General features: G+C 36.0%; 1 long non-coding RNA gene across 2 annotated transcripts in view; it reads right to left on the bottom strand.

Annotated features, from left to right (window-relative positions):
* The window catches only part of LOC125135060 (uncharacterized), a 294,915-nt gene that overhangs the window by 11,472 nt on the left and 261,538 nt on the right, over nucleotides 1–21,905 (bottom strand). For both annotated transcript variants that reach the window (XR_007136895.1, XR_007136896.1), the window contains 2 exons: nucleotides 18,120–18,266; nucleotides 9,159–9,274 (listed from right to left, as the gene is read on the bottom strand). This is a non-coding gene — a long non-coding RNA (uncharacterized LOC125135060). The remainder of the gene's footprint in view (nucleotides 1–9,158; nucleotides 9,275–18,119; nucleotides 18,267–21,905) is intronic.

Genomic DNA, 21,905 nt, shown 5'->3' with positions numbered 1-21,905 from the left:
CTCATATATTTACCAGTTTGTGTGTGTGTGTGTGTGTGTGTGTGTGTGTGTGTGTAATGAGAATTTTTAAGATCTACACTCAGCAAATCAAATCTACAACAGAGTATTAGCAACTATGGTCACCAGACTTGATCAATTCAGTACATAACATACTCAGATATCTTAGGAAAGTGATAACATCTACAGTTATAAGAGAGCTAAATTAGCTTCATAGAGCAATCACATCTCATTATTTTTGGCCTCTTCCCTGCTAGGTAATGGTTATTCATTTTGTTGTTTTGGTTGTTTAAAAGTATGTTGAAAATATGCCCAAAGCACTTGTCAGAGGCCTTCATTACAGTTTAAAGATGGTATCTTTGTAATAGAATTGGGATTTACCAAGATATATAGCTCGATTGAAAAATACTAAGTAGAAAACAAAAAGACAACTTGCAGAATGGGAGAAAATAGTTTCAAATGATGCAACTGACAAGGGCTTAATCTCTAAAATATACAAACAGCTTATATAATTCAACAGCAAAAAAATCAACAACCCAATGGAAAAATGGGCAAAAGACCTGAATAGACATTTTTCCAAGGAGGATATACAGATGGACAATAAGCACATGAAAAAAATGCTCCACATCACTAATTATTAGAGAAATGCAAATCAAAACTACCATGAGATACCACCTCACGCCAGTCAGAATGGCCGTCATTAATAAGTCCACAAATAACAAATGCTGGAGCAGGTGTGGAGAAAAGGGAACCCTCTTGCACTGTTGGTGGGAATGCAAGCTAGTACAACCACTATTGAGGACAGTATGGAGGTACCTTAGAAAACTATACATAGAACTTCCATATGACCCAGCAAACCTACTCTTGGGCATATATCTGGACAAAACTTTCCTTGAAAAAGACACATGCACCTGCATGTTCACTGCAGCTCTATTCACAATAGCAAAGACATGGAAACAACCCAAATGTCCATCGACAGATGATTGGATTAGGAAGATGTGGTATATATACACAATAGAATACTACTCAGCCACAAAAAAGAATTACATAATGCCATTTTCAGCAACATGGATGGAACTAGAGACTCATACTGAGTGAAGTAAGTCAAAAAGACAAAGACAAATATCATATGATATCACTTAATATCTGGAAGCTAATATATGGCACAAATGAACCTTTCCACAGAAAAGAAAATCATGGACTTGGAGAATAGACTTGTGGTTGCAAAGGGGGAGGGGAGGGATTCAGATGGATTGGGAACTTGGGGTTAACAGATGCAGACTATTGCCTTTGGAATCGATTAGCAATGATATCCTGCTGTGTAGCACTGAAAACTATGTCTAGTCACTTATAATGGAGCCTGATAATGTGAGAAAAAAGAATGTATACATGTATGTGTAACTGGGTCACCCTGCAGTACAGTAGAAAATTGACAGAACACTGTAAACCAGCTATAATGGAAACAAATAAAAATAATTTAAAAAAAAAGAAAAAGAAAAATACTAAGCAGAATATATGAGCCTTGGATCCTCATCTTATAGAAAAATAATCAAGAAGATAATGTGAGTTAAATGTCTCCTCTGGTGATTTTCACATAGTCCAGTGGTTCTCAAATAGGACCTGGATCAGCAGCATCAGCATCACTTGGGAATTTTAGAAATACAATTCTCAGACTCTACCCAATTCTACTGAATCAAAAACAGAGGATGGGACCTACATTCTGTGTTTTAACAAGATTTCTCTGTGATTCTGTCACACTCTAAAGTTTGAAGCCCCTTGACAGAGAAGTGCCAAAAAAAAAAAAAAGTGATAGGAGAAACACCTAACAAAAGCTATGTCTCTTCTACTACCTTTCTCTTTTATCTTGTTTGGAAAATAATTTGCATTAAAAGATAATATTTGCCCGGGAAGTTTTTCTCTCCACTAGAATTAGTCAGGGTCCCTAACATTCTATTATCTTCTTCCATTACATGTCAAAGATTCATGGCTGGTTTTGATCTTTTTTAAGAGGTACACTTAAGTGATCATTAATTCCTCACATTCACTTTCAAAAATTCTTTGGAGCAGCAGAGTGTTAGATCTCACATGTGCTTACTTACTTACCTCATTGAGGTAATGTTACTATAATGATCTCACTTATATGTTGCATAATTAGATCTAATATCTCTCTAATGAGATACTCCATGTTATTTGGCACCCAGATGCTCTGTCATGGATAGGCAAAGACACTCTATGCTAAATTTTCCAAGGCCTTCAAGAATAATATAAGTAGTCATTTCCTACAAATTATTTTTTACCCCTTTTGTTGAAAATCTAGTTTTTGTTTTGTTTTCTGGATGGATATTAACCTTCACAATAACTCAAAGGACTAAGGGAGTCAGCTGGTTTTGGCACGAAGCATAGTTCATAACAATTATTTGCTGAAAGAAGAAAGACTGATTTTCAGTTATCTAAAAAAAAAAAAGTTTACTGAGAACATAGATCACATTGCTCTAACATCCTTCACTTGTACATTTATAGAATATTTTAAATTGTATATTATAATTTAAGAAAGAATTTTTTCATATGAAGAATATATTTGATTATTAAGAAAGAGCTACATGGAGGCTTAAGAATGTGGTAGTCATTTTTTCAGTAACTGCTTATATGTGTTCAATAAATATGAGATGGAAATAAGTACATAAATATCTATGGGGCTTGCTTCATTGGTTATTCCCTCATATAAAAATACCTACTTGCATTTTTAACATAGAAAAATGAATACACAGTAGACATATGTAGATAAACAAAGTGAACTGCTGGAGGCATGGCTACTAGTTTATGTTCAATGGTACCCTCATCTCTCTGCCGAAGGTAAATATGTAACTATTTATCTAAACTGTATTTGCTTGTTAATGAAACCAGAGCATGCAGAGCTTTATGAAAGTGTGCTGAATTAATGGCTAAGATGACCTCACCTTCTCATAGCCTTCCCAGTCTCCACAGAAGAGGAAATGAAGGGAGACAAACTGAACCGTGATGCACTGGGACTCCCTTGATTCTGCTTGTCACCATTTTAAGCCGGCTCAAGGCCTCGGGGGAGTCTGGCTGTTTCAGCCTTCCTCCGCCAGCCAGACTGTAACGGCCCACTGCTTTTATTCATTACTTGGAATGTAAGGCACTAAATTTAACAAGTCACACACTCAGCGGGAATTTATTGGCCTTTTGCAGCATGATTGCAAGGTAGGATATGGATATGGATTCCAATTACTGTTGACACCCAGATAAGAAGAACAAAGCCTAGGTATAATTATTAATCAAAGTTGATATTTTAGGGCAAGGAAAATAAATAAATAAACAAACAAGCAAATAAATAAATGTTCTCTCTACTATGTGAAGCAAATGTTCCCAGGTTGAAAGAACTCTTCCTGGTTATACAATAGGAGCATTCTAATTAAAGAGAATGGCAATACTAACATAGCAACACAGAGGCAAAGTGGTCCTATAAAGCCATAATGTTCACATAAAAATAGCTGTGTGGAGCATGTACAGTAGAGAGAAGAAAGACCAACAAATTCCAAACATAGACTCCTGTGCATTATGGAAATGAATGGTCAAATAAACAGTCATCATTAGGTAAAGATTGACTACTTTAATGAGAAAAAAACAAACCACTTAATATTGTTATTCCAGACAGTAACTACAGATGTATTAAAATGTGGCAGGAGGAGTGATTTTTAAAAAAATATGGTGTTACACTTTCATATCTACGCAACTGAAGTTACCTGGTGATAAAAATTCAATATTGTTGGCATACAGATATTTATGATCTCAAAGTCTTTGGGCTGCAATAGAAAATGGGAGAAGGAGCTGGAAGTGAGTGAAGGGAACTCACTTCAGGCAAGGGTTTGTTGCTGTGTTTGTTGATTTTATTTATAAAGGTCAAGGGAACATGATAAATGTAAAGGTATGGGAGGGAAAGAACCTGATTTTATTTTACCAGTCTGTATGTGAATGAATATATGTCATCAAGAAATAATTTCACATGTGCTAAATACACTCAATCCTCACACAAACCCAATCAGATCAGTATGACTACAATCATCCCACTGACAGATAAACAGAGGGGGAAAAGGCACCAAATATCATAACAAATCATAGAGTTGGTACAAGGTAGATCCAATGTACAAACACAGGCCATTTGGTTTTAGATTCTGCTCTTAACCACGGTGCCATAGAAGTTCGCATGCATTTGTGAAGGGATAATGAAAACACACTCCAGATAGAAAGAAAAGCATGGGGGATGAACCAGAGCAGCACTATCCAACAGAAACGGGAGCCACACATGCATCATAATTTTCTAGCAGCCATGTTACCAAAAAGTAAAAGGAGGTTGGTACAATACGCTTCCAAAATGACTTGGCAGTGTCTTATATAACTAAATATTCAAATACCATATGACTGACAGACTGAGGCATTTACTCTAGATGTATTAAGACTAATGTTAACAGAAAAACAGGCACAGGAATGTTCATGGCAGCTTTATGCATAATAGCGAGAATAAGACCAATCCGGGTGTGCTTCAATGAATGAGCAGTTAAAGTGTGATATATCCATATCATGCTCCTCAGCAATAAAGAGGCATGAACTATTGATGCATGCAACAACTTGGATCAACTTTCAGAGACTTATTCGAAGGGAATAAAGCCAATTCCTAAAGGATATACCTTGTATAATTCCATTTACTTTTAACATTATTGACATGACAAAACTAGAAATGGAGATCTAGTGGTTGCTAGAGGTTAGGGCTGGGGGGAGGGATGGAGCACAGGAGTGAGGTAGATGTGGTTATAAAAGCATAAAACACTGAATCTTTGAGATGAAGGAATTGCTTTAACTCTCAACATGGTGGTAGAAACATGTATTTGCAAATGTGATAAAATTGCATAGGACTAAACACATCCACAAATGAGTACAATTAAAACTAGGGAAATCCGAATAAGATGTATCACTGTCAACATCCTGGTAGTAAAATGGTGACAACGATTGGTAAGATGTTACCATTGGGCAAAAATGAATAAAGGGAACATGAGATTTCTCTGTATTATTTCTTAAAACTGCATAGAAATCTAGAATTGTCTCAAAAATAAAAAAAAAATTAAAAGAAAAATATGTTAACTTTATTAAAGTTATCCAAATATATCCAAAATACTTTCATTTCAACCTATTAAACAGTAAAAAGTTAGTGAGATAGTTTAATTCTTTTCATACTGTTCATTTGCACAAGCCACATTCCAAGGTCTCAGGAGCCTCATGTGGGCAGTAGCTACCTTATTGGGTGGCACAGGTGTAGGGAGTACAAAGACAAGAAGTAAACACAAGGTTTAAGAGGTATGGAGGTAGCACTTGTAATAAAATCCAGAGTCTTTGCCGTGGCCTATACAGCCCCAAGTTACAGTCATCTCTGCTGCTTCACTCCCCCTGCACTCCATTGCTCTTGGCGGTTCCTGGGAAATACCACGCTTATTCAGACCTCAGGAACGTCGGTCTTGCTGTTTTCTCCACCAGGAACCGTCACCCCAGGAGATCTCTGACTTGATCCCAAGCTAAGTACTGCCTCTGCTCAGCGGTCTGTCACAAGGTCTTCCCTGACTTATTTATAGGAAAGAGCAGATTCCACTCTTCTCCAACACTATCCCCCATCCCCACTGCTTTAATTTCCTTGATGATACTTATACCATCTGACAGCCTATGTACCTGTTTGCTGTCAGTTACCCACCAAGCCTGCAACAGTGCCTGGCCCACAGAATACATCCAGGGACTATTTGCTGAATGAATTGTCTGGTGATATTTAACTCTCTCACAGTTCTCCAATGAACTGACTGCCTCAGGTAAAAACCTCTATCATTCCAAAATTCAAAATGTGACTCAATATGTTTCATAAATTGGCTAAAGTCTCCTGAATTTTTAAAGTATAAATCACAAAACAATCTGTTGACATTTCAATGAGATCAAGGTATTGTTATTTATTATTATTATTATTATTATGTTTTTAATAGTTATTTCCCCAATACAATTTTTTCTACTGTACAGCATGGTGACCCAGTTACACATACATGTACACATTCTATTTTCTCACATTATCATGCTCCATCATAAGTGACTAGACATAGTTCTGAGTGCTACACAGCAGGTTCTCATTGCTAAGCCACTCTAAAGACAATAGTTTACATCTATTAACCCCAAGTTCCCCAACCACCCCACTTCCTCCCCCTCCCCCTTGGCAACCACAAGTCTATTCTCCAAGTCCATGATTTTCTTTTCTGTGGAAAGGTGCATTTGTGCCATATATTAGATTCCAGATATAAGTGATATCATATTTTTTATTTTTATTTTTTTTTAATTTTAACAAGTTACTTTTAATACAAAGATTAAGCTTTCAGCTAACTTTTTTCTTATGTTGATACTTATTTTAGAGAACCCATTGCTGATATAAGACCATCTTATTTATATTTTGTTCTGATACTTGCGATAAATTTATTTACATCTTGCTGTGAAATTCACTTTGCTATTAAGTAAATTCATTCAAAAGTTCTGAAAAATGGTATTAACTATTCTTAAAAGTGCTATCAAAACCCTCCTAATGCTCTGGGCTGTCAGTGACATATCACCTTCTTAGAGTCACATTCTCTAGTAACTGCAATCAGAATTTCTTTCTCTCTCATGCTTCCACTGTTGCACAGGATATAGCCTTAACTCAACACCTATTCCAGTTTACTTATATCAAAGATATTCATGAAAATATTCTCTCTCCAGGAAGGCAGCAACTATCTATTTTCTCTCTCTGTCACTAGCATAAGGCTTTATGCTTCTCAGCTGGATTCAGATAAATATTTGATGAATTGAATGCATTCTGTTCTTGTTTTAATAATGTATACATACAGCTAGCGTAGAATACTTGGTAGGCAACATTGTATAAGATATCCCTCAAACACCAATTTACATTATGTAGTATTTTTTTCCAGAAGAGAACTAATAGTTATTAAGCTCCTATGATACATTAAAGATTGTATCTGTATTCTCAATTAGTTCCTGTAATATAGGGACTATTATTAACTTTGTATCTCTGAGGAAATAGAAGCATGAAAGAATACATAACTTTTACAAGGTCTAATGGCTGTTAAATGTCAGGATCCCCCTTGTCTGCCTAACCCTCAAGTCCAAAGTATTATTTCACACTTCATAATAGGGATTAAATATGTCAACCTAGAGATGGATTTTGAAGACAAGTGATAGGAAGTATATATTTTGTTACCAAAGATACCCAAAGTTTCTGGAACCCAGAAGAAGACATTAATAAATCAGGGATTATCTAGAGAAATGCAAGCAAGATATATTGAGCTCCAGAAACTACATTTCATGTAATATTAAGGAAGGGACATCTTTTCTCTAAGAAAATAGTAAATGATACTACCTGGTGAGGAATTTGACCTTACTCAGGAGAGGTCTGGCCTTTATACTTGGCTCCTGGGAGGTAAACTCTAAGCCCTTGGGATTTTCCAAGTGATAAGAGTTTCTATTATTCGTGGTGAACCTTTTGGACAACTTGGTAAATCAATTAATCATGGCTGGGTAATAAAGCCCCAATAAAAACTCTGTATGCTGACACTCACATGAGCTTCCCCTGCTGGCAATACCCTATGTGTGCTGTCACACATAGTAACTTAGGAGAAAGGGAACACATTCTGAGCATGATGGAAGCTTCTATTTGAAAGCCTCCCAGACTCTGCAGTGTATCTCTTCTTTTGGCTGATGTTTGGTATCATGTCCCTGTAATAATTGAAACTATAAGTATAGTAGGTTTCAGTTCTGTGAGCCACTCTGGTGAATGATCAAACTCGAAGGTACGTTTCAGAAACCCTGAACTTTCAGTAGTAAGGGTGGTCTTGTGTGGGCTCTTTCATTTAACTTTGTAGTTGAACACTAACTCCTCTGTCATTAGGCTATAAAATCTTGGGCAGACTTGATGGACTGGAAGACTACACCCTTAACTCCATGCAGATGTATAATAATAATACGATCATTTTATAATCCTTAAAAGTGTATTCTAGCATATTAAAAATCTATGGAGGAAAGTGTCAAGAACATGAAAGACAGGGAAAGGCTGAGGAACCACTGCAGATTGGAGGACACTAAGGAGACATGACAACTGAATCCAATATGGGCTCCTCTATTGGATACTAGAGAATAAAAAGGACATTAGAGGAGAATCTGATGAAATTTTAAGATCTGTAGTTTTTGATAGTGTTGTATCAATATTTTATTTTATTTTTGTAATTATTATTTTTTAATAGTTATTTCCCCAATACAATTCTTTTTCTGTTGTACAGCATGGGGACCCAGTTACACGTACATGTACACATTCTATTTTCTCACATTAACATACTCCATCATAAGTGACTAGACATAGTTCCCAGTGCTGTACTGTATCAATATTAATTTTTTCATTTTGATCATTTTACTATGGTTACACAAGATGCTAATTAGGGGAAGTTAGGTAAAAAGTCTACAGCAACTCAGGAATAATTTCTCTGTAAGTTTAAAATTATTTCCAAATTAAAAGTATAGGAGTTCCCTAAAAAATAAAAAAATCCATGGAGAAGGGTGTGAAAATAGACTTCAAATATTCAAAGTATTGTCATGTAGACATATTTGGTATTGTTAGAGAGAAAAACTTAGGCTCAATGTCAGAAAGAATTTTCTAAAAATTAGAGCTACCCAAATATATCATAAGTTGCCTATGAAGGCAGTAAGCTCTCTACTTTTGAAAACGTTTACTCCTAGTGTAGAGTGTTATAAGTCAGCTGTATTGTTAAGGGATTCCAGCCTCAGGAGAGAAGGTGGATGATTCTTAAGATATCTTCAGACTCTAAGATTCTGCTATTTTATGGTCTCTATTTCCTCAAAGTAGTACCCAATAGAGGCAAGCTTCCATAGTTAATAAGTCAAGTCTTTCAATTTGGCTCTTACAAAATCTGTTACTTTTGCTTTACTTAAATTACCAGGGGGGTAAAAAAAAAGGAATGCTTTAGGAAAGAACATTTACATTTATATAGTGCTGGCTCACATCTTCCCTTAGAAGTTTTTGTCATTATCAGGGTAAATTAAGGAATAATACTTACTTTCAAATGTTAGTAGAAAGTATCTTTTCTGTAAAAAGCTGTTCTACCACTGATGAACCATAAGAACTGGTATTTGGTCACAAATCAAACTCCACAAAAGATTTTTCAAATGATTCCTAAATGGATATAAACAAAACCTAAAATTGTCACACAAGAACATAAACCACACACTTAACAATTTAATGCAAAATACATTTATTTTCATTTCATGAAAACTTTTCATGTTATATCAATAAATGTCACATCAACAGCTCATGAAATATATACTCTGAGGCTTCCTGAGTAATTGGCATTTCTTTATACTGAACCAAATTTTAATTCTATTCTTGAGTGAAACTTTTAGAGTGTGGGGTTTATTGAACAAGTAGAAACTAACCTGTTTCTTGGAATAAGGAACATTACATTTCACACATTTCTGTTAATATTCTAATCAGACAAATTATTGTCAGAGCAAGCAGCACAAAAGCATCTTACTTCAAAGAGGTAATTTCATGGACCTGACATACTATGAAATATGAAATAAAATAATAAGAATCCCAACTGAGAAGTGTAATAAATCCTGGTCCAACTTTGCCCAGAATATCTTATTGCTATTGCTACAGAGACATTATAAGTTTGGGGTTGCCTTGGGCTATCCTTGTATTACAATAACATCATAGTTCTGCTCTAAAGACTCAGCCTGCCCCAGGTTCCTAACTGTGACAGGTAAGACATGATGTGAAATAATAACTTAAAAACTGCATATTAGAGGAGTTCCCATTGTGGCTCAGTGGTTAATAAATCTGACTAGCATCCATGAGGACGCAGGCTTGGTCACTTGCTCAGTGGGTTAAGGATCTGGCATTGCCATGAGCTGTGGTGTAGGTTGCAGACATGGCTCAGATCCTGTGATGCTATGGCTGTGGGGTAGGCCAGCAGCTACAGCTCCGATTCAACCCCTAACCTGGGAACCTCCATGTTGTGGGTGCAGCCCCACCCAAAAAAAGACATAGTAGCTTAAGTATCTTAATTAAAACAGAAAATTCTTTTAAAATTGGTTAACAATGATATAACGAAGCAGTATGTCTCTGTTCTTACTTTGGGGGTGAAGGTAGTAGGAAGAATAGAAGTATCAGAAGTGGGTCATAGCCTCCCACATTTCATTTTGTAGATTTATGTAACATCTTGGAAAAACCTCTCAAATTTCTTAATATGGAATAAAAATAGATTTGGGGAACCTTAGAACTTGAAAATAACTCATTAAGGTAATGCAGTTCTCAGAGTCTAAGTAATATATTCTCCCAGCTTCAAAATAGAATATGTGTCTAATTTTAGCAGTGTGAATAACTGAAGAATTTTACATAAAAGATGTTGACTTTGAACTCAAATCATCCATACAAATGGAAAACTAGCTGTTATTTATTTCTCTCCAATAAATACATAGTGAAAAGGTAGATCCTTTTCATATCTGTCAAGAGATATGAGATTCAAGTGCTGTCAATAATGAGCTAACTATAAATTAGCATTTCCTGATTTTCCAGCTTTTTTTGTTTTCATATGAGGAATTAAAACGACAAACATAGAGGTGGCTGTTTAAAAAGTCATACATTTCTGAAAGTCCATAAACAATCACATGCTTCTATTTCCATTCCCAAGATTATACACATCCTTCTGTTTTTAAAGGACAATTGATATTTCATATAATGTCTTCATATTTTTATCTCAGCTCTACATTTCAAGATAGTGACAGAGTTGCACTGTCTCCTTAGAGTAGGCTAGAACGGTTCCCATGCTCCACCAACAAGACAATTTTGATGCTTTGAATTGTCCCTGTAATTTCATCCACATCAGTCTTCTCTGAAGTTCTTATAAAGCTAAGGGTCATCACAAATATATAGTTCTAATGCCATGTTCCTCATCCTTCTCTGAGAATGATGGGATTATTTTAGATTGGAAAAGGTCTACATATGTACCTTATGTTTATTCTAAGGCTGCTTCCCTTGGAATTTCTCCATAATTTAATCCAACTTCAGGCAGATGAGTGGAATAATCCATAGTTTGACATTCACGAGAGTAATGGTGCTCAAAGTTGCTCACTGGGTGGAATCACTGAAGGTGAAGGCGCTCTTTTTGAAATATCATGAAATCATGATATATTAAATTCTAACCTATGAGTTTGAAATATTTGATTCCTGGATGATGCAACCATAAGGAAATACTAATAAAATCACAAACTTAGCCATAATAAGCTTCTTCCACTTAGCCATAATAAAGCCAAGCTTTCTAGGTGCTTCCTGGAGGGATGTATACAATACAATTTATGAATGAATTCTGCTAAAATAAGTAAGGAAAAGCACCCAAATGTAGCATTTCAGTGAAGCTCTCAGTTTACAGGAAATGCCAGTAAAGAAGAACATGACCAATACTTTAGGAATGAAATCAGTAAAATCCAGAATGAGACAGACACTAAAGGGCAACTTTTTGATCAACAAGTTGCGGGGAAACTACATATTGAAAGGGATTTTAGATATATGACACCAAATGCCATGTGTAGTCTATGTTTACATCCTCATTCTAACAAATTAACTTTTAAAAAAATAATGAGGCAATCAGGAGAATTTGCACAATTAAGGGATATTTAATGAGAATAGGAAACTGCTGTAAATATTTGTAGGGTAATAATGCTATTGTGCTTTAAAAACAGTGCTCTACTTTTAGAGACACATAGTGAAATATTTATAGATGCATGCAAATTATACAATGCATGAGCTTACTTCAGAATAATCCAGGAAGTTAGAAATGAGTGAATGGTGGGTACAAATGAAACCAGACTGGCCATACATTGATAAAAGTTAAATAATTGGGTATATATCCAAAGAAAGTGAAATCACTATCTCAAAGAGATAGCTGCACCCCCATGTTCACTGCATTATCATTTACAAATAGCCAAGGCATAGAAACAACCTGTGTCCTTCGATGGATGAATGGGTAAAGAAATGTGGTGTGTTTATATATATGTGTGTGTGCGTATAATAAGAAATACACACACACGTATATATAATTTAGTGGCATATTACTCAGTCATATAAAATATGGAAATCCTGTCATTTGTGACAACATGAGTGAATCTTGAGGACATTAGGCCAAGTAAAAGAAATCAGAGAAAGATAAATATTACATAATCTCATTTATAGGTAGAATGTACAAAACAAACGAAAAAATGAACTCATAGAAACAAATTGTAGGTTGGTGGCTGCCAGGAACTGGGGAGTGGGGACAATGAGTAAGGATGATCAAATGGTACAAATTGCCTGTTATAAGATGAGTAAGTTCTGGAGATCTAGGATGGGGGTCTACAGCATGGTGCCTGTAGGTGACACTACTATATCAGACATCTGAAATTTACTCTGAGAGTAGATCATAAATGTTCTCCCCAGAAAAGAAAAGATAACTATGTAACTATGAGAGGTGATGGATGTGTTAACTAACCTTATTGTGGTAATTATTTCACAGACATTACACAATGTTATATGTCAAATATATCTCAATGTAGTTGGAAAAAAAAAGATGTTGATTTTCCTCCTCCCCTCCAATAAATCATTAAGTAGTTGAGCCTCTCTCTATGGGTTATGAGCATCTGTAGGTTCATTATGCTATTCTCCCTAATTTGTATATCTTTGGAAATTTGTATAATATAAGCCTTAAAAGAAAGTTTACTACATAAAATATTTCCATCAATATTAGAATGAGTAGAAAGCCAAAAGAAAATGTAGCAAAAAACTACATGCAGAAGACTTTATTTAAGCAGAAAAATTACTTTATTCAGTAATATTTGGGGGGTGAGAGGAATTCTGACCAGGGATGGGTTTGAGGTATTCCATTGTCAAAATGAGTCTTCTAGAGCAAAGGGCTGTCAAGAAGAAGAGCAGGATAACCACCACAAAAACCAATATATTTGACTTATGTGCTAATAGAAGCATAAAGAAAAAAAGATTAAGATGAGCTAGAAAGTTAAAAGGAATAATCTCCTTCTTACCTTATATCACAGACCAAACACTAAGTCATACCTTTTACAGAAGTGTAGAAAACTCTACGAATTGAAGAGAATGAGCAGAGGATACTGGAGGTAAACAATTAAAAAAAACCAGCTTTATAGTATTTAAAATAGCATATTAACCCTTTTCTCTGAAATACTGAGTAAACCTAAGCTGTGTATTGATCTCTTTCGAGGTCTATATAATTTTTTTTCGCTAGTTTTTTTCATACTGATGTTCCCTTTGGTGTCTGGTTACTCATCATCAATATTTTGCCTGTTGTTTTACTAGTTTTGTCCAACTGGGATGGGATGGTATTATTCACAGAAAAATAGAAGATATCCCTGTTATTAACTCAGTCTGATCATTTGCCTTAAAGCTTGAGTGAAACCTTTACCCTTCTGTTGGCCCATCTCTGGTCATGAACTCATTGAAGTGTATTTGTTAGAATTACAGTCAAATAGAACCCACTATTCAATCAATAATTGAACTATGCTCCTAAGATGCTTTCTGTTTAACACTGAAAGAAAATAACACAGCTTGACCCTGGCGAAGTGTTATGGAGAGCTACAGTCAAGTGGAGATTTCTTTTATTCTGGTTGAAGTATTTTGTTGCTATCTTAACCTTGAGCTGGGCAGAATCATGAATAGCTACATAAAATTCCTTTATTTGTGTTGCTTCCATGTTACAAGGCCTTATTAACACGAAGGCATTAAAACTGGATTGAGTCTGTAGCTAAACATTTAATTTCAATGTGTATAATAACTTAAACTAAGAGGATAATAGCTACTATTTACTGAGTATGTATTTTAACCAAACACTGAGCTAAGGGCTTTACATAGAGCATTATATTTATATACTTTAAAAAAAATTATTTCTTTAAAAAATATTTATTGGCATTCCAAAAGATCATCCAGCCAGTAGCTACTATCAAGCCCACTACTATCTCACAGACTTCACAGTGGCAGTGAGTGAAATTATTGCAGCTTTTAAATATGTATCCTGCTGTGGGTTGGAGCCAGCTCATACTGATTCAGGAGACTATTATATGCATCTTTCTCCAACCTCAAGGTTAAGTGACATCATATTGCTAGTTTCAAATGGTCACAGGGGGTGGGGGGGTAGAATTTACACTACGGAAATTAGTAAACATCCTTTTTTCTCCCATATAGAGAAAAAAAGACATTTACCAATAGACTATAGTTATTCTTACTTCAGCTACATTTTTAAAGTTAGGACATGACTACTATTGAACAAAGGAGAGAAAGGAAGAAAACAGTCTCAGTGATGTTGCCCCCACAAGCCACCCACCAATTTGTTTCATTTCTTGAAAGAATCAGTTGAGAAAGCCATGGTCCTTCAGGCATTCTCTCAATAACCTGGCAGAAAGAGGAATCAGGGGAAAGCTCTACCTCAGGATCAGGAAACTCTGGCCTGTGTCCTGAAAGTGGCTGATTCCCTGTTTTCAGAAGTAACATGATATTGGAACACAGCCACACCCATTTGTTTATGTGTTGTCTGTGGCTGCTTTCACACCCCAACAGAAGAGCTGAGAAGCTGTGACACAGACTGTACAGCCCTCAGAGCCAAAACTATTTATTATTGGGTCCTTCACAGGAAAAGTCGTCTAGGAGTGACCAGTTGCAATGTGTTTGGTATATGGATGATGCTTCATCTTGAGTCTAATTCATGTAAGGCCTTCTTTTACCTCAATCTAATGAAGAGACCTGCAAAATATAAGCTATGTTCCTAAATGTTATTGTACCTATTCATGCAATTTCACCATATAGGAGGAGATTTCATCCATCATGTTGGGAACACTTGTTCTTGGTCCCACATAGGTTGGGATACCCAGACTCTATACCTGGATCTCTTCATTCATTAACTTACTCATTAACAAATATTTACTAAAGGCTGCTAGGATTCAACCTACTAGGCTATAGGCATTAGAGATACACTCACAAAAAAGCATAGCTCCTTCCCACAGGGAGATTATATTTTAATGGGAAAGGCATATACTTGTTTGCTTATTGCCTAATATCCTAAGAAGAAATGATAAGCATCATGAAGAAAACTTAAAGCAGGAATGATTTGGACAATGAATGGGATGCTTTTTAAGATGTTTAGGAAAAGCATTTTTAAGGAGGTGACATTTGTGCAGGGAGACTAGAAGCAAGTAGAGGAATGAGTCATGTATTACTGGAAGACGGAATAGCAAAGGCTAAGGCTCTCCATGGGCATGTGCACAGGTGCTTGAGGAAAGGCAAGGGGGAGAGTGAAAGAGGGTAGTGATGTCAGCAAGGTAGCCAAGGGCAAGTTCACCTAGGGCCTTGTGTACTCAGTAAGGAGTATGTATGCTAGTCTAGTGGAATGACACTGGGAAGTTGTGAGGAGGGTGAAATGCAAGTGATATGCATTTTAAGTGAACCTCTGTCTTTTGTGCACAGTAGAGACTATAGTAGGTAATGAGAGGGAAGAAGATCAGTCACAAAGCTATGGCAATGGGGCAGGCAAGAGATGGCGTTCATGTGATGGGCTTAGGGGTTGCTAGAAATCATGAGAAGACTGTTAAAAGGACTTCGCATTGAAAATGCTTCTGGGGAGTTCCCATCATGGCTTGTGGTAACTAACCCAACTAGGGTCCATGAGGATGTGGATTTGATCCCTGGCCTCATTTAGTGGGTTAAGGATCTGGCATTGCCCTGAGCTGTAGGGTAGGTCACAGATGCAGCTCAGATCCTGCATTGCTGTGGCTGTGGTGTAGGCCAGTAGATGTAGCTCCAATTTGACCTCTATGCCATGGATGCAGCCCCCAAAAGCAAAAGAAAACAAAAAAAAGAAAAAGAAAAGAAAATTATTTTTTTCTCACATTATTATGCTCCATCCTAAGTGACTAGAAAAAAAGAATGTATACATGTATGTGTAACTGGGTCACAATTCTGTACAGTAGAAAAAAAATTGTATTGGGGAAGTAACAATTAAAAAAATAAAAAATAAATAAAATTTTAAAAAAGAAAAGAAAACTGTTGTGGATTTCCTAAGTCATCTTTATAACTGGCTACTAATTTGATTTTTACTACATAGAAGAGAGTGGGGAAGAATTCATACATTCATTCATTCAATGAACACATTGATAATTAATAAGAAAACATCAAGTGCTATGTACTTGAGATTAAAAGTTAAAAGAAGCTCAGTTTAGTGGAAAATAACTGCCAATAACCAGTTTCTCACAGATCAGCTCTCTGTCTTGCTTCATACAAACTCCCCCCATCCTGACCTCAACCCATTCCACTAAGTCCACTGAATTCATTGGACCATACCAGGTTCATGACAGCTCTTACCCAGGACTTGAGGCTGCTGCCATTCAAGATGCTCTTCCAAGTTAGAGTTTGAGGATGGAAGGAATGGATTAAAACAATATAGTCTATGTGGTATACATGAGCACGCACATGCGCGTGCATGCGCGCGCGCACGCACAAACACACACACACACACACACAATCCTAGCTCCAGCTTCCAACCCTTGAGTCTTCAACGTGCCGTAGGTCTTTCCTATCTCTCTTGACATAGTTATGTGATTCTCTAGCCAATTAAGGTATGGAGGAACTTAATTCATGTTTTAATGATGGGGAACTCAACTTCCCTTGTTCCTGTCTTACCTTTTCATGGGAAGCTTTTAGGTAAAATACACTAAATTTTTCAAACAGATTTCCTTGAAGGTCTTTCCTATTGTTTGACATAGAAAGACATGCCCTCTCGTATTAACCATGCAGGCTCTCTGTTGCTGTGGGATTGTGAAATCAATATTTGTTCTAAAAGTTAGGCTTCTTTCTTTGTCCTAAACAAAGGGCAGAGCTTTGCTGATTTTCCGAACCAGCAAGTTTTAAGCCCTGAGTGATCATTTGGGCATTTCATAGAGTGGTGGCATTGTTTCCTGTAGCAGAGACCTGCCCGGGACGCCAAAGGAACCTTTCAATGTCAGCAAAAATCTAGGGCTTATAAAAAGGAGAAGGAGGGTCATGAATCAACTGGCAGAGAGTTCTGGAAGCTGAGAATAAGGGTAGCAAGTTAATATTCTGATAACGGGGTTTTCAAAACTAAATGCTCTGGAATCCAAACCAAACTGCAGTACAAGACACTTTGACGTGACTTAAAAAATTATTGAAGAAGCAGGGAAATGAAAACACCTAGGGAAAGTTCTATATGTTACATGTTAAATACATAAGCACATATACATTATTGTTGATATATTTTAAATTTTGAAAATGCTCTAGGTACACAGTCTTGATCATATTTTCCTTGGTGTTCGCATGAAGACAAAAAAAATAAAATAAAATGAGGACTTGGTAATCCTCTTCAAGGTGTATGTGGGCTGCAATGGACTTCCTCTACTTCACAAGCAAGGCTTAAGAGAGTGCTTTGGGAGCTTGGGAAGGGTTAAAGTTTTGTCTGTGACACTGAAATTGAGGCCAGCTGTAGGTCATATTCACGTCCCAGTCACAGGAAAATGAACCTGTGAGACAGAACCTAATTATCTGCTAAACCAAAAGCCAGTCTCAGTTCAATAACTTACGACAGAGCTAGCAGCCAGATATAGTGTTACCATGGCAACACTGGAAAAAGCTCCACTGCGGTTGAGAAAGAGGAGGAAGGGAAGGAGACTGTAACCCTAAATGTGCTGTAGCTGTTTGATCTCGGACAAGTGGGTCTGTCTAGAAAACCAGGTTATTCCATATACGCTACCATTGTCTGTTCACTTTAATACCTGCCACGATTACTGAAAAGAATAATGCAATCATAATTTTCTCTGGGCTTAAAATAATCCATTGGTAAATGGAAATATATTTTAAAGGAAAAAAAAAAAACATAAGCTTCCCTTTTCTCCTCTTAGATACCATTCCCAAATACAGATAAAACAGAACACAAAGAGTGAGGATTCTTGAATACCTCGTCACTGTAAAGAATGAATTCTGTGTCCATGAAGTTCATTGTCACTTTCTTTTCCTCTTATTGCCAAATGCCAAGATATTTTTGAGAGCAAACTTCTTTGGAATTAAGCAATACTGTTTGCTTTTCTAATGGGTACAAGTAGAACTGGAAAGTAGAAGAGAAATAGTTGTTTTCCGTGAACTCTAAACTTCCAAGTGAATAATTTCCTGGAATATGGAGTTAAGAAGAATCATACATTAGAGGGAGACAAGCCCTGCCATGTTGGTCATTTTTCTTCTTGCCAGTTCAAGTTTGTGGTTCTTTCTGAAATAGCAATGGATTTCTGAATTTAGGAGATAATGAGGCTTAGGAACACAAATACTTCACTAGCCAGGTACCATGAATAATGTGAAAATAGCATCTCACTAAAATTATTTGTAGAAATAATAAGAGCTTCCCATACAGTTACATGCACTTAGAGGGGGGATTCAAAAGTACATTCCTTTCTCTCTCTCTCTCTTTTATAATCCTTCCCAGTGGAGACAAATCATGCTAAAGCTTGTCAGTTACAATTATTGGATTTCAACATAATTGACAATTTTGATATGTCATTAATGATGTGATAAGACACCTCTAGTACATAATGTTATCACTTGGGCTTGCTATCCAGTTGTGATGCCAAATTTGAATCACATAGATACATATGCATAAATATAGAGGTACAGCAGTGTTTATGTATAACTCACAAACACACTGGGTTTGGAATATGGAGAGAAAGGAATATGGAGATGAATAATACCCTTTTCATATGCATGAATAACTTTGCAGTAATGCAAATGAGAAAACACAAAATGGAAAGTAGGTTTCTTCTAGCAGAAATATGACTAAGAATGTAGCCTGAAATTTGCCAATATATTAAAGTCACTTATGATATCTGTGATTTTCCTTAAAGTGTCACATCTTTTAAAAACACTTTACCCTACCCTATTATATTTTAAGTATATAATTACATAAATATAGAAATCCACAACTTTAAATTCCTTTAAACTACTACAATGCATGAAAGGGAGCTTTAGGATTTTAAGAAGATAAAAGGTTGAGGTGGGAGTGAGGGCGTGTGTGTGCAGACAAGCAACATCAAAGGGCAAAATGAATTTTCTGATTAATTTCCAGGTAGAAGTAACCTAACCTCTACTCCTGACCCTAGGTTAATTCCTTTTCAAGTAAATGGAAGCCAGAGAGTATACCCCTTTCTAAGACAGATGTTTCTGAGATCTGATTATTAAAAAGCCTTATTGGTTGCAAAGATGCCAGCAATACAGTCCAATAAACTGTTAGGATCCTGTTACTCTTAATATGAATAAGTTTTTCTCTTAATCTTTCTACTTACATGAATTAACTAGCTAGAAACGAAAATGAAGCAATTTTATCAGAAAAGCATCTGAAAGAGCTATTGATTCAAATGCTTTTGCATTTTAGCCTTATCACACATGATTAGCTTGTAGATATGAGCTTAATAATGATGCAAAGCACCAGATTTCATTGGATTCTCTGTTCCACCTGAATTCCCAGGAAAGATGTTAGAAGCACCAACAAAGAAACAATACTGTTTTTCTCATGATGTTCTTTTAGTCAATGATTTTGAAGAGATGTGCCATGGCTTTACAGAGCACATTCTCAACTATTCCACTGAATATTTTCTTTGGCATCATTAATATTTCCTGTATTTTTGTGGGTGGGTGTACTTATGTGTACTTTTGTTTCTTTCTTCTTGTAATCTTAATGTCTCTCTGTGTAAGAATTCTGTGAAGCATATGCTCCAACTAGTATAAAGGCTGGATGATAACCTTCAGTTAACATGAAACAAATACAATAAAATAAACTGTAGTGGAAACTAACTTTACAGCTTAGAATAATCTGCTTGCTATTTGGAAGGTACTCAGTGTATTTGCTGATTGAGTGAATAAATATATAAGCCTATCTGACAAGGAAAAAGACAAAATAAGAAAAAGCAAGGTCTTGAAAGGAACTTCAAAAAGACTACACCCTATGCTAACCTTGGATAAACTATTAAAAAAAAATTTCCAAAGGTTCTTAATTCACTCAGTAGAAAGGAAAAGAAAAAAGAAAATCTAGAAATATAGTTATCACTCTTGAATCTACCATTTTAAAATGGACTAGAATATTCTAGAATATATGAGAATGCAATATGTAATAAAGGTGGCATTTCACATCTCTGATTTCTACTTTTTCTACACTAACGCTACTCACTGTTTTCTGATCCTCACTAGCTTCTGCTGATATCTATTTGGGTGTTGGTCTTCTACCCTTGGAAAATTTACAAAATCCTTCCTTCAGCAATGGAACTATATAATGCTGCTTTCAATGAGCCTAGTGTGCTGATTAAACCTCTGCCCTTGGTTCTAGGTGTTGTGGGTCTTCTGAAATTTGAAGCTTTCTTCACTTGTTTTTAGCTATCTCCTTAATGCCTCCTGAAGGCTAGGGAACTGCTCTAGATTGATCCCTTGCCCTGCTGAAGGACTTTCTTGGAAGAAGATGATGAGAGGGGAAGCGTGCTAGTTCAGGCACCCCCTTTTTCTCCCCTGATGCCATTCCTATAAAAGCACCCACAGAGCTGCCTCCCCCGGGGTTCCAGCTGGACAAGACTCATAATCCCTGTGGCCCCTAAGGAATCTGTTACCCATGTCCCCCCACCCCAGATGTTGAGCAGAATATGCAATGCTCATTGTCTTCATCCAGTGTTCTTGCGCTTCTCCTGTACTCTAGGCTCCTCACTGCCCACATCCTAGATAGTTTCATGTTAGGCTGTGTGATGGGCAACTACCTCAAACTCACATCCTGAATCCTCCTCTTGTTTAGAGTTAGTTAAACTTTTATAAATGTTATGATCCATACCTCTGGCATTAGGTCAATATTTCTAACCAAGACTTTCAGAAATTAAAAATAAAACCATTTCCCTCTCAAGAGTCTAGCTCTTCCAAATGAGAACAGTTTGTTTTTGAGCTTATTGTATTTAAGTTTTAAAAAATAATGTACTATGCACTTTAAATCTACTATAGACTCTGTTCTTGATTGTGTCTGCTCTTTCACTAAAGCAATACATGTCACTGACCAAACGAGTGCAGAAAAATAAGGCAACAAGCATAATTTGAGGAAGTAATAACCTTGGTTAAAATTTTCCAGATATCGTTCTACATGCAATTAATCACTTGGTTCTGTCAATTCTATCTTCTAACACTTCTCTGTTCCTTCCTTGTCTCTCCACTTCCAAGGCCACCACCTTTCTTCAGGTCATTATCATCTGTCCCAATTTATATATTGAGGTAGTAATCATATACAATTATATAAAAGTATATTTATCAATATATAATTTATATTAGAAAAAAAGATGGAAACTCAATTTACACCTACAAATAGACTAGTTAAATGGTATTATACTTAATAACACGATAAGCATATATTAAAATGATAATATGGGGGAAGTGTTCATTTAGTATTTAACAATTAAAAAGCAAGTTACAAATATCAGTGTGTGTGTGTGTGTGTGTATGCATATGTGTGAACAAAAGAGAGAAAGGGAAAGAAGTATGTAATATACTATATGATATACTATATGATAGCCAGAGTTGTTTTCTGACTGATGAGATTAATTTTTTTTTCTTTTCTGTCTGGAATTTCTAATTTTACAAAATGAGCACTTGTTATTGTGCAGGAAAAGTTTATTTTGTAAATAAACTAGTTGTCTTTAGACTAATGTGAAAATACCTTAAATTAGCTTAAGAT

This window comes from Phacochoerus africanus, chromosome 1 (genome assembly GCF_016906955.1).
Source record: "Phacochoerus africanus isolate WHEZ1 chromosome 1, ROS_Pafr_v1, whole genome shotgun sequence".
Lineage (NCBI taxonomy): Eukaryota > Metazoa > Chordata > Mammalia > Artiodactyla > Suidae > Phacochoerus > Phacochoerus africanus.
The sequence above is the reverse complement of the archived record's forward strand: the minus strand, read 5'-3'. Positions and strand labels throughout refer to the sequence as shown.